Raw genomic sequence first — 15,256 nt, 5'->3', positions numbered from 1 at the left:
TGTTTACATCTATATTTGGTCTATTAAAAGTGTATTTGCTTACATTAGTATTTGGTCTATTACAAGTGTATATGCTTACATTTGTATTTGGTCTATTACAAGTGTATTTGTTTACATCTGTATTTGGTCTATTACAAGTGTATTTGCTTACATCTGTATTTGGTCTATTACAAGTGTATATGCTTACATTTGTATTTGGTCTATTACAAGTGTATTTGTTTACATCTATATTTGGTCTATTACAAGTGTATTTGCTTACATTAGTATTTGGTCTACATCTATATTTGGTCTATTACAAGTGTATTTATTTACATCTATATTTGGTCTATTACAAGTGTATTTGCTTACATTTGTATTTGGTCTATTACAAGTGTATTTGTTTACATCTATATTTGGTCTATTACAAGTGTATTTGCTTACATTAGTATTTGGTCTATTACAAGTGTATATGCTTACATTTGTATTTGGTCTATTACAAGTGTATTTGTTTACATCTGTATTTGGTCTATTACAAGTGTATTTGCTTACATCTGTATTTGGTCTATTACAAGTGTATTTGCCTACATTTGTATTTGGTATATTACAAGTGTATTTGCCTACATTTGTATTTGGTATATTACAAGTGTATTTGCTTACATTAGTATTTGGTCTATTACAAGTGTATTTGTTTACATTTGTATTTGGTCTATTACAAGTGCATTTGCTTACATTTGTATTTGGTCTATTACAAGTGTACTTGTTTACATCTGTATTTGGTCTATTACAAGTGTATATGCTTACATTAGTATTTAGTCTATTACAAGTGTATTTGTTTACATTAGTATTTGGTATATTACAAGTGTATTTGTTTACATCTGTATTTGGTCTATTACAAGTGTATTTGCTTACATTAGTATTTGGTCTATTACAAGTGTATTTGCCTACATTTGTATTTGGTATATTACAAGTGTATTTGCTTACATTAGTATTTGGTCTATTACAAGTGTATTTGCCTACATTTGTATTTGGTATATTACAAGTGTATTTGCTTACATTAGTATTTGGTCTATTACAAGTGTATTTGTTTACATTTGTATTTGGTCTATTACAAGTGCATTTGCTTACATTTGTATTTGGTCTATTACAAGTGTATTTGTTTACATCTGTATTTGGTCTATTACAAGTGTATATGCTTACATTAGTATTTGGACTATTACAAGTGTATTCGTTTACATTAGTATTTGGTATATTACAAGTGTATTTGCTTACATTAGTATTTGGTCTATTACAAGTGTATATGCTTACATTTGTATTTGGTCTATTACAAGTGTATTTGTTTACATCTGTATTTGGTCTATTACAAGTGTATTTGCTTACATCTGTATTTGGTCTATTACAAGTGTATTTGTTTACATCTGTATTTGGTCTATTACAAGTGTATTTGTTTACATCGTATTTGGTCTATTACAAGTGTATTTGCTTATATCTGTATTTGGTCTATTACAAGTGTATTTGTTTACATCTGTATTTGGTCTATTACAAGTGTATTTGCCTACATTTGTATTTGGTCTATTACAAGTGTATTTGCTTACATTAGTATTTGGTCTATTACAAGTGTATTTGTTTACATCTGTATTTGGTCTATTACAAGTGTATTTTTTTACATCTGTATTTGGTCTATTACAAGTGTATTTGTTTACATCTATATTTGGTCTATTACAAGTGTATATGCTTACATTTGTATTTGGTCTATTACAAGTGTATTTGTTTACATCTATATTTGGTCTATTAAAAGTGTATTTGCTTACATTAGTATTTGGTCTATTACAAGTGTATATGCTTACATTTGTATTTGGTCTATTACAAGTGTATTTGTTTACATCTGTATTTGGTCTATTACAAGTGTATTTGCTTACATCTGTATTTGGTCTATTACAAGTGTATATGCTTACATTTGTATTTGGTCTATTACAAGTGTATTTGTTTACATCTATATTTGGTCTATTACAAGTGTATTTGCTTACATTAGTATTTGGTCTACATCTATATTTGGTCTATTACAAGTGTATTTATTTACATCTATATTTGGTCTATTACAAGTGTATTTGCTTACATTTGTATTTGGTCTATTACAAGTGTATTTGTTTACATCTATATTTGGTCTATTACAAGTGTATTTGCTTACATTAGTATTTGGTCTATTACAAGTGTATTTGTTTACATCTGTATTTGGTCTATTACAAGTGTATTTTTTACATCTGTATTTGGTCTATTACAAGTGTATTTGTTTACATCTATATTTGGTCTATTACAAGTGTATATGCTTACATTTGTATTTGGTCTATTACAAGTGTATTTGTTTACATCTATATTTGGTCTATTACAAGTGTATTTGCTTACATTAGTATTTGGTCTATTACAAGTGTATATGCTTACATTTGTATTTGGTCTATTACAAGTGTATTTGTTTACATCTGTATTTGGTCTATTACAAGTGTATTTGCTTACATCTGTATTTGGTCTATTACAAGTGTATATGCTTACATTTGTATTTGGTCTATTACAAGTGTATTTGTTTACATCTATATTTGGTCTATTACAAGTGTATTTGCTTACATTAGTATTTGGTCTACATCTATATTTGGTCTATTACAAGTGTATTTGTTTACATCTATATTTGGTCTATTACAAGTGTATTTGCTTACATTAGTATTTGGTCTATTACAAGTGTATATGCTTACATTTGTATTTGGTCTATTACAAGTGTATTTGTTTACATCTATATTTGGTCTATTACAAGTGTATTTGCTTACATTAGTATTTGGTCTATTACAAGTGTATATGCTTACATTTGTATTTGGTCTATTACAAGTGTATTTGTTTACATCTGTATTTGGTCTATTACAAGTGTATTTGCTTACATTTGTATTTGGTCTATTACAAGTGTATTTGTTTACATCTATATTTGGTCTATTACAAGTGTATTTGTTTACATCTGTATTTGGTCTATTACAAGTGTATTTGTTTACATCATATTTGGTCTATTACAAGTGTATTTGCTTATATCTGTATTTGGTCTATTACAAGTGTATTTGTTTACATCTGTATTTGGTCTATTACAAGTGTATTTGTTTACATCTGTATTTGGTCTATTACAAGTGTATTTGTTTACATCTGTATTTGGTCTATTACAAGTGTATTTGTTTACATCTATATTTGGTCTATTACAAGTGTATTTGCTTACATTAGTATTTGGTCTATTACAAGTGTATTTGCTTATATCTGTATTTGGTCTATTACAAGTGTATTTGTTTACATCTGTATTTGGTCTATTACAAGTGTATTTGTTTACATCTGTATTTGGTCTATTACAAGTGTATTTGTTTACATCTGTATTTGGTCTATTACAAGTGTATTTGTTTACATCTGTATTTGGTCTATTACAAGTGTATTTGTTTACATCTGAATTTGGTCTATTACAAGTGTATTTGTTTACATCTGTATTTGGTCTATTACAAGTGTATTTGTTTACATCTGTATTTGGTCTATTACAAGTGTATTTGCTTACATCTGTATTTGGTTTATTACAAGTGTATTTGTTTACATCTGTATTTGGTCTATTACAAGTGCATTTGCTTACATTTGTATTTGGTCTATTACAAGTGTATTTGTTTACATCTGTATTTGGTCTATTACAAGTGTATTTGCTTACATCTGTATTTGGTCTATTACAAGTGTATTTGTTTACATCTGTATTTGGTCTATTACAAGAGTATTTGTTTACATCTATATTTGGTCTATTACAAGTGTATTTGTTTACATCTATATTTGGTCTATTACAAGTGTATTTGCTTACATTAGTATTTGGTCTATTACAAGTGTATATGCTTACATTTGTATTTGGTCTATTACAAGTGTATTTGTTTACATCTATATTTGGTCTATTACAAGTGTATTTGTTTACATCTATATTTGGTCTATTACAAGTGTATTTGCTTACATTAGTATTTGGTCTATTACAAGTGTATTTGCTTACATTAGTATTTGGTCTATTACAAGTGTATTTGTTTACATTAGTATTTGGTATATTACAAGTGTATTTGCTTACATTAGTATTTGGTCTATTACAAGTGTATTTGTTTACATTAGTATTTGGTATATTACAAGTGTATTTGCTTACATTAGTATTTGGTCTATTACAAGTGTATATGCTTACATTTGTATTTGGTCTATTACAAGTGTATTTGCTTACATTAGTATTTGGTCTATTACAAGTGTATATGCTTACATTTGTATTTGGTCTATTACAAGTGTATTTGTTTACATCTGTATTTGGTCTATTACAAGTGTATTTGCTTACATCTGTATTTGGTCTATTACAAGTGTATTTGTTTACATCTGTATTTGGTCTATTACAAGTGTATTTGTTTACATCGTATTTGGTCTATTACAAGTGTATTTGCTTATATCTGTATTTGGTCTATTACAAGTGTATTTGTTTACATCTGTATTTGGTCTATTACAAGTGTATTTGTTTACATCTGTATTTGGTCTATTACAAGTGTATTTGTTTACATCTGTATTTGGTCTATTACAAGTGTATTTGTTTACATCTGAATTTGGTCTATTACAAGTGTATTTGTTTACATCTGTATTTGGTCTATTACAAGTGTATTTGTTTACATCTGTATTTGGTCTATTACAATTGTATTTGTTTACATCTGTATTTGGTCTATTACAAGTGTATTTGCTTACATTAGTATTTGGTCTATTACAAGTGTATTTGCCTACATTTGTATTTGGTATATTACAAGTGTATTTGCCTACATTTGTATTTGGTATATTACAAGTGTATTTGCTTACATTAGTATTTGGTCTATTACAAGTGTATTTGTTTACATTTGTATTTGGTCTATTACAAGTGCATTTGCTTACATTTGTATTTGGTCTATTACAAGTGTACTTGTTTACATCTGTATTTGGTCTATTACAAGTGTATATGCTTACATTAGTATTTAGTCTATTACAAGTGTATTTGTTTACATCTGTATTTGGTCTATTACAAGTGTATTTGCTTACATTAGTATTTGGTCTATTACAAGTGTATTTGCCTACATTTGTATTTGGTATATTACAAGTGTATTTGCTTACATTAGTATTTGGTCTATTACAAGTGTATTTGCCTACATTTGTATTTGGTATATTACAAGTGTATTTGCTTACATTAGTATTTGGTCTATTACAAGTGTATTTGTTTACATTTGTATTTGGTCTATTACAAGTGCATTTGCTTACATTTGTATTTGGTCTATTACAAGTGTATTTGTTTACATCTGTATTTGGTCTATTACAAGTGTATATGCTTACATTAGTATTTGGACTATTACAAGTGTATTCGTTTACATTAGTATTTGGTATATTACAAGTGTATTTGCTTACATTAGTATTTGGTCTATTACAAGTGTATTTGCTTATATCTGTATTTGGTCTATTACAAGTGTATTTGTTTACATCTGTATTTGGTCTATTACAAGTGTATTTGCCTACATTTGTATTTGGTCTATTACAAGTGTATTTGCTTACATTAGTATTTGGTCTATTACAAGTGTATTTGTTTACATCTGTATTTGGTCTATTACAAGTGTATTTTTTTACATCTGTATTTGGTCTATTACAAGTGTATTTGTTTACATCTATATTTGGTCTATTACAAGTGTATATGCTTACATTTGTATTTGGTCTATTACAAGTGTATTTGTTTACATCTATATTTGGTCTATTAAAAGTGTATATGCTTACATTAGTATTTGGTCTATTACAAGTGTATATGCTTACATTTGTATTTGGTCTATTACAAGTGTATTTGTTTACATCTGTATTTGGTCTATTACAAGTGTATTTGCTTACATCTGTATTTGGTCTATTACAAGTGTATATGCTTACATTTGTATTTGGTCTATTACAAGTGTATTTGTTTACATCTATATTTGGTCTATTACAAGTGTATTTGCTTACATTAGTATTTGGTCTACATCTATATTTGGTCTATTACAAGTGTATTTATTTACATCTATATTTGGTCTATTACAAGTGTATTTGCTTACATTTGTATTTGGTCTATTACAAGTGTATTTGTTTACATCTATATTTGGTCTATTACAAGTGTATTTGCTTACATTAGTATTTGGTCTATTACAAGTGTATTTGTTTACATCTGTATTTGGTCTATTACAAGTGTATTTTTTTACATCTGTATTTGGTCTATTACAAGTGTATTTGTTTACATCTATATTTGGTCTATTACAAGTGTATATGCTTACATTTGTATTTGGTCTATTACAAGTGTATTTGTTTACATCTATATTTGGTATATTACAAGTGTATTTGCTTACATTAGTATTTGGTCTATTACAAGTGTATATGCTTACATTTGTATTTGGTCTATTACAAGTGTATTTGTTTACATCTGTATTTGGTCTATTACAAGTGTATTTGCTTACATCTGTATTTGGTCTATTACAAGTGTATATGCTTACATTTGTATTTGGTCTATTACAAGTGTATTTGTTTACATCTATATTTGGTCTATTACAAGTGTATTTGCTTACATTAGTATTTGGTCTACATCTATATTTGGTCTATTACAAGTGTATTTGTTTACATCTATATTTGGTCTATTACAAGTGTATTTGCTTACATTAGTATTTGGTCTATTACAAGTGTATATGCTTACATTTGTATTTGGTCTATTACAAGTGTATTTGTTTACATCTATATTTGGTCTATTACAAGTGTATTTGCTTACATTAGTATTTGGTCTATTACAAGTGTATATGCTTACATTTGTATTTGGTCTATTACAAGTGTATTTGTTTACATCTGTATTTGGTCTATTACAAGTGTATTTGCTTACATTTGTATTTAGTCTATTACAAGTGTATTTGTTTACATCTATATTTGGTCTATTACAAGTGTATTTGTTTACATCTGTATTTGGTCTATTACAAGTGTATTTGTTTACATCATATTTGGTCTATTACAAGTGTATTTGCTTATATCTGTATTTGGTCTATTACAAGTGTATTTGTTTACATCTGTATTTGGTCTATTACAAGTGTATTTGTTTACATCTGTATTTGGTCTATTACAAGTGTATTTGTTTACATCTGTATTTGGTCTATTACAAGTGTATTTGTTTACATCTATATTTGGTCTATTACAAGTGTATTTGCTTACATTAGTATTTGGTCTATTACAAGTGTATTTGCTTATATCTGTATTTGGTCTATTACAAGTGTATTTGTTTACATCTGTATTTGGTCTATTACAAGTGTATTTGTTTACATCTGTATTTGGTCTATTACAAGTGTATTTGTTTACATCTGTATTTGGTCTATTACAAGTGTATTTGTTTACATCTGTATTTGGTCTATTACAAGTGTATTTGTTTACATCTGAATTTGGTCTATTACAAGTGTATTTGTTTACATCTGTATTTGGTCTATTACAAGTGTATTTGTTTACATCTGTATTTGGTCTATTACAAGTGTATTTGCTTACATCTGTATTTGGTTTATTACAAGTGTATTTGTTTACATCTGTATTTGGTCTATTACAAGTGCATTTGCTTACATTTGTATTTGGTCTATTACAAGTGTATTTGTTTACATCTGTATTTGGTCTATTACAAGTGTATTTGCTTACATCTGTATTTGGTCTATTACAAGTGTATTTGTTTACATCTGTATTTGGTCTATTACAAGAGTATTTGTTTACATCTATATTTGGTCTATTACAAGTGTATTTGTTTACATCTATATTTGGTCTATTACAAGTGTATTTGCTTACATTAGTATTTGGTCTATTACAAGTGTATATGCTTACATTTGTATTTGGTCTATTACAAGTGTATTTGCTTACATTAGTATTTGGTCTATTACAAGTGTATTTGCTTACATTAGTATTTGGTCTATTACAAGTGTATTTGTTTACATCTGTATTTGGTCTATTACAAGTGTATTTGTTTACATCTGTATTTGGTCTATTACAAGTGTATTTGTTTACATCTGTATTTGGTCTATTACAAGTGTATTTGTTTACATCTGTATTTGGTCTATTACAAGTGTATTTGTTTACATCTATATTTGGTCTATTACAAGTGTATTTGCTTACATTAGTATTTGGTCTATTACAAGTGTATTTGCTTATATCTGTATTTGGTCTATTACAAGTGTATTTGTTTACATCTGTATTTGGTCTATTACAAGTGTATTTGTTTACATCTGTATTTGGTCTATTACAAGTGTATTTGTTTACATCTGTATTTGGTCTATTACAAGTGTATTTGCTTACATCTGTATTTGGTCTATTACAAGTGTATTTGTTTACATCTGTATTTGGTCTATTACAAGAGTATTTGTTTACATCTATATTTGGTCTATTACAAGTGTATTTGTTTACATCTATATTTGGTCTATTACAAGTGTATTTGCTTACATTAGTATTTGGTCTATTACAAGTGTATATGCTTACATTTGTATTTGGTCTATTACAAGTGTATTTGTTTACATCTATATTTGGTCTATTACAAGTGTATTTGTTTACATCTATATTTGGTCTATTACAAGTGTATTTGCTTACATTAGTATTTGGTCTATTACAAGTGTATTTGCTTACATTAGTATTTGGTCTATTACAAGTGTATTTGTTTACATTAGTATTTGGTATATTACAAGTGTATTTGCTTACATTAGTATTTGGTCTATTACAAGTGTATTTGTTTACATTAGTATTTGGTATATTACAAGTGTATTTGCTTACATTAGTATTTGGTCTATTACAAGTGTATATGCTTACATTTGTATTTGGTCTATTGCAAGTGTATTTGCTTACATTAGTATTTGGTCTATTACAAGTGTATATGCTTACATTTGTATTTGGTCTATTACAAGTGTATTTGTTTACATCTGTATTTGGTCTATTACAAGTGTATTTGCTTACATCTGTATTTGGTCTATTACAAGTGTATTTGTTTACATCTGTATTTGGTCTATTACAAGTGTATTTGTTTACATCGTATTTGGTCTATTACAAGTGTATTTGCTTATATCTGTATTTGGTCTATTACAAGTGTATTTGTTTACATCTGTATTTGGTCTATTACAAGTGTATTTGCCTACATTTGTATTTGGTCTATTACAAGTGTATTTGCTTACATTAGTATTTGGTCTATTACAAGTGTATTTGTTTACATCTGTATTTGGTCTATTACAAGTGTATTTGTTTACATCTGTATTTGGTCTATTACAAGTGTATTTGTTTACATCTATATTTGGTCTATTACAAGTGTATTTGTTTACATCTATATTTGGTCTATTACAAGTGTATTTGCTTACATTAGTATTTGGTCTATTACAAGTGTATATGCTTACATTTGTATTTGGTCTATTACAAGTGTATTTGTTTACATCTATATTTGGTCTATTACAAGTGTATTTGCTTACATTAGTATTTGGTCTATTACAAGTGTATATGCTTACATTTGTATTTGGTCTATTACAAGTGTATTTGTTTACATCTGTATTTGGTCTATTACAAGTGTATTTGCTTACATCTGTATTTGGTATATTACAAGTGTATTTGTTTACATCTGTATTTGGTCTATTACAAGAGTATTTGTTTACATCTATATTTGGTCTATTACAAGTGTATTTGTTTACATCTATATTTGGTCTATTACAAGTGTATTTGCTTACATTAGTATTTGGTCTATTACAAGTGTATATGCTTACATTTGTATTTGGTCTATTACAAGTGTATTTGTTTACATCTATATTTGGTCTATTACAAGTGTATTTGCTTACATTAGTATTTGGTCTATTACAAGTGTATATGCTTACATTTGTATTTGGTCTATTACAAGTGTATTTGTTTACATCTGTATTTGGTCTATTACAAGTGTATTTGTTTACATCTGTATTTGGTCTATTACAAGTGTATTTGTTTACATCGTATTTGGTCTATTACAAGTGTATTTGCTTATATCTGTATTTGGTCTATTACAAGTGTATTTGTTAACATCTGTATTTGGTCTATTACAAGTGTATTTGTTTACATCTGTATTTGGTCTATTACAAGTGTATTTGTTTACATCTGTATTTGGTCTATTACAAGTGTATTTGTTTACATCTGTATTTGGTCTATTACAAGTGTATTTGTTTACATCTGAATTTGGTCTATTACAAGTGTATTTGTTTACATCTGTATTTGGTCTATTACAAGTGTATTTGTTTACATCTGTATTTGGTCTATTACAATTGTATTTGTTTACATCTGTATTTGGTCTATTACAAGTGTATTTGCTTACATTAGTATTTGGTCTATTACAAGTGTATTTGCCTACATTTGTATTTGGTATATTACAAGTGTATTTGCCTACATTTGTATTTGGTATATTACAAGTGTATTTGCTTACATTAGTATTTGGTCTATTACAAGTGTATTTGTTTACATTTGTATTTGGTCTATTACAAGTGCATTTGCTTACATTTGTATTTGGTCTATTACAAGTGTACTTGTTTACATCTGTATTTGGTCTATTACAAGTGTATATGCTTACATTAGTATTTAGTCTATTACAAGTGTATTTGTTTACATTAGTATTTGGTATATTACAAGTGTATTTGTTTACATCTGTATTTGGTCTATTACAAGTGTATTTGCTTACATTAGTATTTGGTCTATTACAAGTGTATTTGCCTACATTTGTATTTGGTATATTACAAGTGTATTTGCTTACATTAGTATTTGGTTTATTACAAGTGTATTTGCCTACATTTGTATTTGGTATATTACAAGTGTATTTGCTTACATTAGTATTTGGTCTATTACAAGTGTATTTGTTTACATTTGTATTTGGTCTATTACAAGTGCATTTGCTTACATTTGTATTTGGTCTATTACAAGTGTATTTGTTTACATCTGTATTTGGTCTATTACAAGTGTATATGCTTACATTAGTATTTGGACTATTACAAGTGTATTCGTTTACATTAGTATTTGGTATATTACAAGTGTATTTGCTTACATTAGTATTTGGTCTATTACAAGTGTATATGCTTACATTTGTATTTGGTCTATTACAAGTGTATTTGTTTACATCTGTATTTGGTCTATTACAAGTGTATTTGCTTACATCTGTATTTGGTCTATTACAAGTGTATTTGTTTACATCTGTATTTGGTCTATTACAAGTGTATTTGTTTACATCGTATTTGGTCTATTACAAGTGTATTTGCTTATATCTGTATTTGGTCTATTACAAGTGTATTTGTTTACATCTGTATTTGGTCTATTACAAGTGTATTTGCCTACATTTGTATTTGGTCTATTACAAGTGTATTTGCTTACATTAGTATTTGGTCTATTACAAGTGTATTTGTTTACATCTGTATTTGGTCTATTACAAGTGTATTTTTTTACATCTGTATTTGGTCTATTACAAGTGTATTTGTTTACATCTATATTTGGTCTATTACAAGTGTATATGCTTACATTTGTATTTGGTCTATTACAAGTGTATTTGTTTACATCTATATTTGGTCTATTAAAAGTGTATTTGCTTACATTAGTATTTGGTCTATTACAAGTGTATATGCTTACATTTGTATTTGGTCTATTACAAGTGTATTTGTTTACATCTGTATTTGGTCTATTACAAGTGTATTTGCTTACATCTGTATTTGGTCTATTACAAGTGTATATGCTTACATTTGTATTTGGTCTATTACAAGTGTATTTGTTTACATCTATATTTGGTCTATTACAAGTGTATTTGCTTACATTAGTATTTGGTCTACATCTATATTTGGTCTATTACAAGTGTATTTATTTACATCTATATTTGGTCTATTACAAGTGTATTTGCTTACATTTGTATTTGGTCTATTACAAGTGTATTTGTTTACATCTATATTTGGTCTATTACAAGTGTATTTGCTTACATTAGTATTTGGTCTATTACAAGTGTATTTGTTTACATCTGTATTTGGTCTATTACAAGTGTATTTTTTTACATCTGTATTTGGTCTATTACAAGTGTATTTGTTTACATCTGTATTTGGTCTATTACAAGTGTATATGCTTACATTTGTATTTGGTCTATTACAAGTGTATTTGTTTACATCTGTATTTGGTCTATTACAAGTGTATTTGCTTACATCTGTATTTGGTCTATTACAAGTGTATATGCTTACATTTGTATTTGGTCTATTACAAGTGTATTTGTTTACATCTATATTTGGTCTATTACAAGTGTATTTGCTTACATTAGTATTTGGTCTACATCTATATTTGGTCTATTACAAGTGTATTTGTTTACATCTATATTTGGTCTATTACAAGTGTATTTGCTTACATTAGTATTTGGTCTATTACAAGTGTATATGCTTACATTTGTATTTGGTCTATTACAAGTGTATTTGTTTACATCTATATTTGGTCTATTACAAGTGTATTTGCTTACATTAGTATTTGGTCTATTACAAGTGTATATGCTTACATTTGTATTTGGTCTATTACAAGTGTATTTGTTTACATCTGTATTTGGTCTATTACAAGTGTATTTGCTTACATTTGTATTTGGTCTATTACAAGTGTATTTGTTTACATCTATATTTGGTCTATTACAAGTGTATTTGTTTACATCTGTATTTGGTCTATTACAAGTGTATTTGTTTACATCATATTTGGTCTATTACAAGTGTATTTGCTTATATCTGTATTTGGTCTATTACAAGTGTATTTGTTTACATCTGTATTTGGTCTATTACAAGTGTATTTGTTTACATCTGTATTTGGTCTATTACAAGTGTATTTGTTTACATCTGTATTTGGTCTATTACAAGTGTATTTGTTTACATCTATATTTGGTCTATTACAAGTGTATTTGCTTACATTAGTATTTGGTCTATTACAAGTGTATTTGCTTATATCTGTATTTGGTCTATTACAAGTGTATTTGTTTACATCTGTATTTGGTCTATTACAAGTGTATTTGTTTACATCTGTATTTGGTCTATTACAAGTGTATTTGTTTACATCTGTATTTGGTCTATTACAAGTGTATTTGTTTACATCTGTATTTGGTCTATTACAAGTGTATTTGTTTACATCTGAATTTGGTCTATTACAAGTGTATTTGTTTACATCTGTATTTGGTCTATTACAAGTGTATTTGTTTACATCTGTATTTGGTCTATTACAAGTGTATTTGCTTACATCTGTATTTGGTTTATTACAAGTGTATTTGTTTACATCTGTATTTGGTCTATTACAAGTGCATTTGCTTACATTTGTATTTGGTCTATTACAAGTGTATTTGTTTACATCTGTATTTGGTCTATTACAAGTGTATTTGTTTACATCTGTATTTGGTCTATTACAAGTGTATTTGTTTACATCTGTATTTGGTCTATTACAAGTGTATTTGCTTACATTAGTATTTGGTCTATTACAAGTGTATTTGCCTACATTTGTATTTGGTATATTACAAGTGTATTTGCTTACATTAGTATTTGGTCTATTACAAGTGTATTTGCCTACATTTGTATTTGGTATATTACAAGTGTATTTGCTTACATTAGTATTTGGTCTACTACAAGTGTATTTGGTCTACTACAAGTGTATTTGTTTACATTAGTATTTGGTCTATTACAAGTGTATTTGCCTACATTTGTATTTGGTATATTACAAGTGTATTTGTTTACATCTGTATTTGGTCTACTACAAGTGTATTTGTTTACATTTGTATTTGGTCTATTACAAGTGCATTTGCTTACATTTGTATTTGGTCTATTACAAGTGTATTTGCTTACATCTGTATTTGGTCTATTACAAGTGTATTTGTTTACATCTGTATTTGGTCTATTACAAGTGTATTTGTTTACATCTGTATTTGGTCTATTACAAGTGTATTTGTTTACATCTGTATTTGGTCTATTGCAAGTGTATTTGTTTACATTTGTATTGGTATATTACAAGTGTATTTGCTTACATTAGTATTTGGTCTATTACAAGTGTATTTGTTTACATCTGTATTTGGTCTATTACAAGTGTATTTGTTTACATCTGTATTTGGTCTATTACAAGTGTATTTGTTTACATCTGTATTTGGTCTATTACAAGTGTATTTGTTTACATCTGTATTTGGTCTATTACAAGTGTATTTGTTTACATCTGTATTTGGTTTATTACAAGTGTATTTGCTTACATTAGTATTTGGTCCATTACAAGTGCATTTGCCTACATCTGTATTTGGTCTATTACAAGTGTATTTGCTTACATTTGTATTTCGTCTATTACAAGCGTATTTGTTTACTTTTGTATTTGGTCTATTATAAGTGCATTTGTTTACATTTGTATTTGGTCTATTACAAGTGTATTTGCTTACATTAGTATTTCGTCTATTACAAACGTATTTGTTTACTTTTGTATTTGGTCTATTATAAGTGCATTTGTTTACATTTGTATTTGGTCTCTTACAAGTGTATTTGCTTACATTTGTATTTGGTCCATTACAAGCGTATTTGATTACATACAGAACCATACAGACTGGAAAACGTGATATTTTGCATGTTTTGTATAATTTAAATGAATTGAATTTCATCAGAAACATTGGTCATTGCATTTATCGTTACTCACGCTTACATTTTGTAAGGTACCCCTGTATGAATTTTAATGAATGCTCTTATCATAGCACCACAAAAATTGCACTGTTATATGTGTGAATTATTTTGTCCAATTCTCTCACAAAGTGGTTGGAAGTAGTTTCCTTAAAAGGTTTGCACATTTCATAGAATGCTTTATTACTGAGTTTTATTACTGTAGAATACTTTATTTTCGCTTGGAATTTATTTTCGCTATTTTCGCTGAAGGGATGATTCCGTGAAAATAAAATCTAGTGAATATACTTTTTTTCCTATATTTCACATTTCACATTTCACATTTCACAAAACGCCCAAAAAGCCTTTTCAGCGAAAATTAATTCCAGCGAAAATAACGTATTCCACAGTATTTCCTTGTGCAAGTAAGGGATTACCATTTGAAAATGATGGGGGTGGATCAATTTGCGTATTCACATATATCATGTATGCCACAATACCTGTATTCACATCCCCCCCTTAAAACCCTCCATTCTCAACCCTATTTTTTTTAAACTGGGCACCCATAAACACCGTGAGTAAATTATTTTCATAAGCAACATGTTTTATGTTAATTC

At 27.6% G+C, this 15,256-nt stretch overlaps 2 protein-coding genes across 2 annotated transcripts in view; one reads left to right on the top strand and one right to left on the bottom strand.

Moving 5' to 3' along the window:
• LOC100366335 (beta-1,3-galactosyltransferase 1-like) overlaps positions 1 to 15,256 on the top strand; it is a 414,782-nt gene that overhangs the window by 197,744 nt on the left and 201,782 nt on the right. The window lies entirely within an intron of this gene.
• Positions 1 to 15,256, bottom strand: part of LOC146745916 (peroxidasin homolog) — a 48,176-nt gene that overhangs the window by 32,564 nt on the left and 356 nt on the right. The gene's annotated exons all lie outside the window — the stretch shown is intronic.

Source organism: Saccoglossus kowalevskii, chromosome 5, assembly GCF_978046115.1.
Source record: "Saccoglossus kowalevskii chromosome 5, keSacKowa6.1, whole genome shotgun sequence".
Lineage (NCBI taxonomy): Eukaryota > Metazoa > Hemichordata > Enteropneusta > Harrimaniidae > Saccoglossus > Saccoglossus kowalevskii.
Note: the sequence above shows the minus strand (reverse complement) of the source record. Positions and strands in the feature narration are given on the sequence as shown.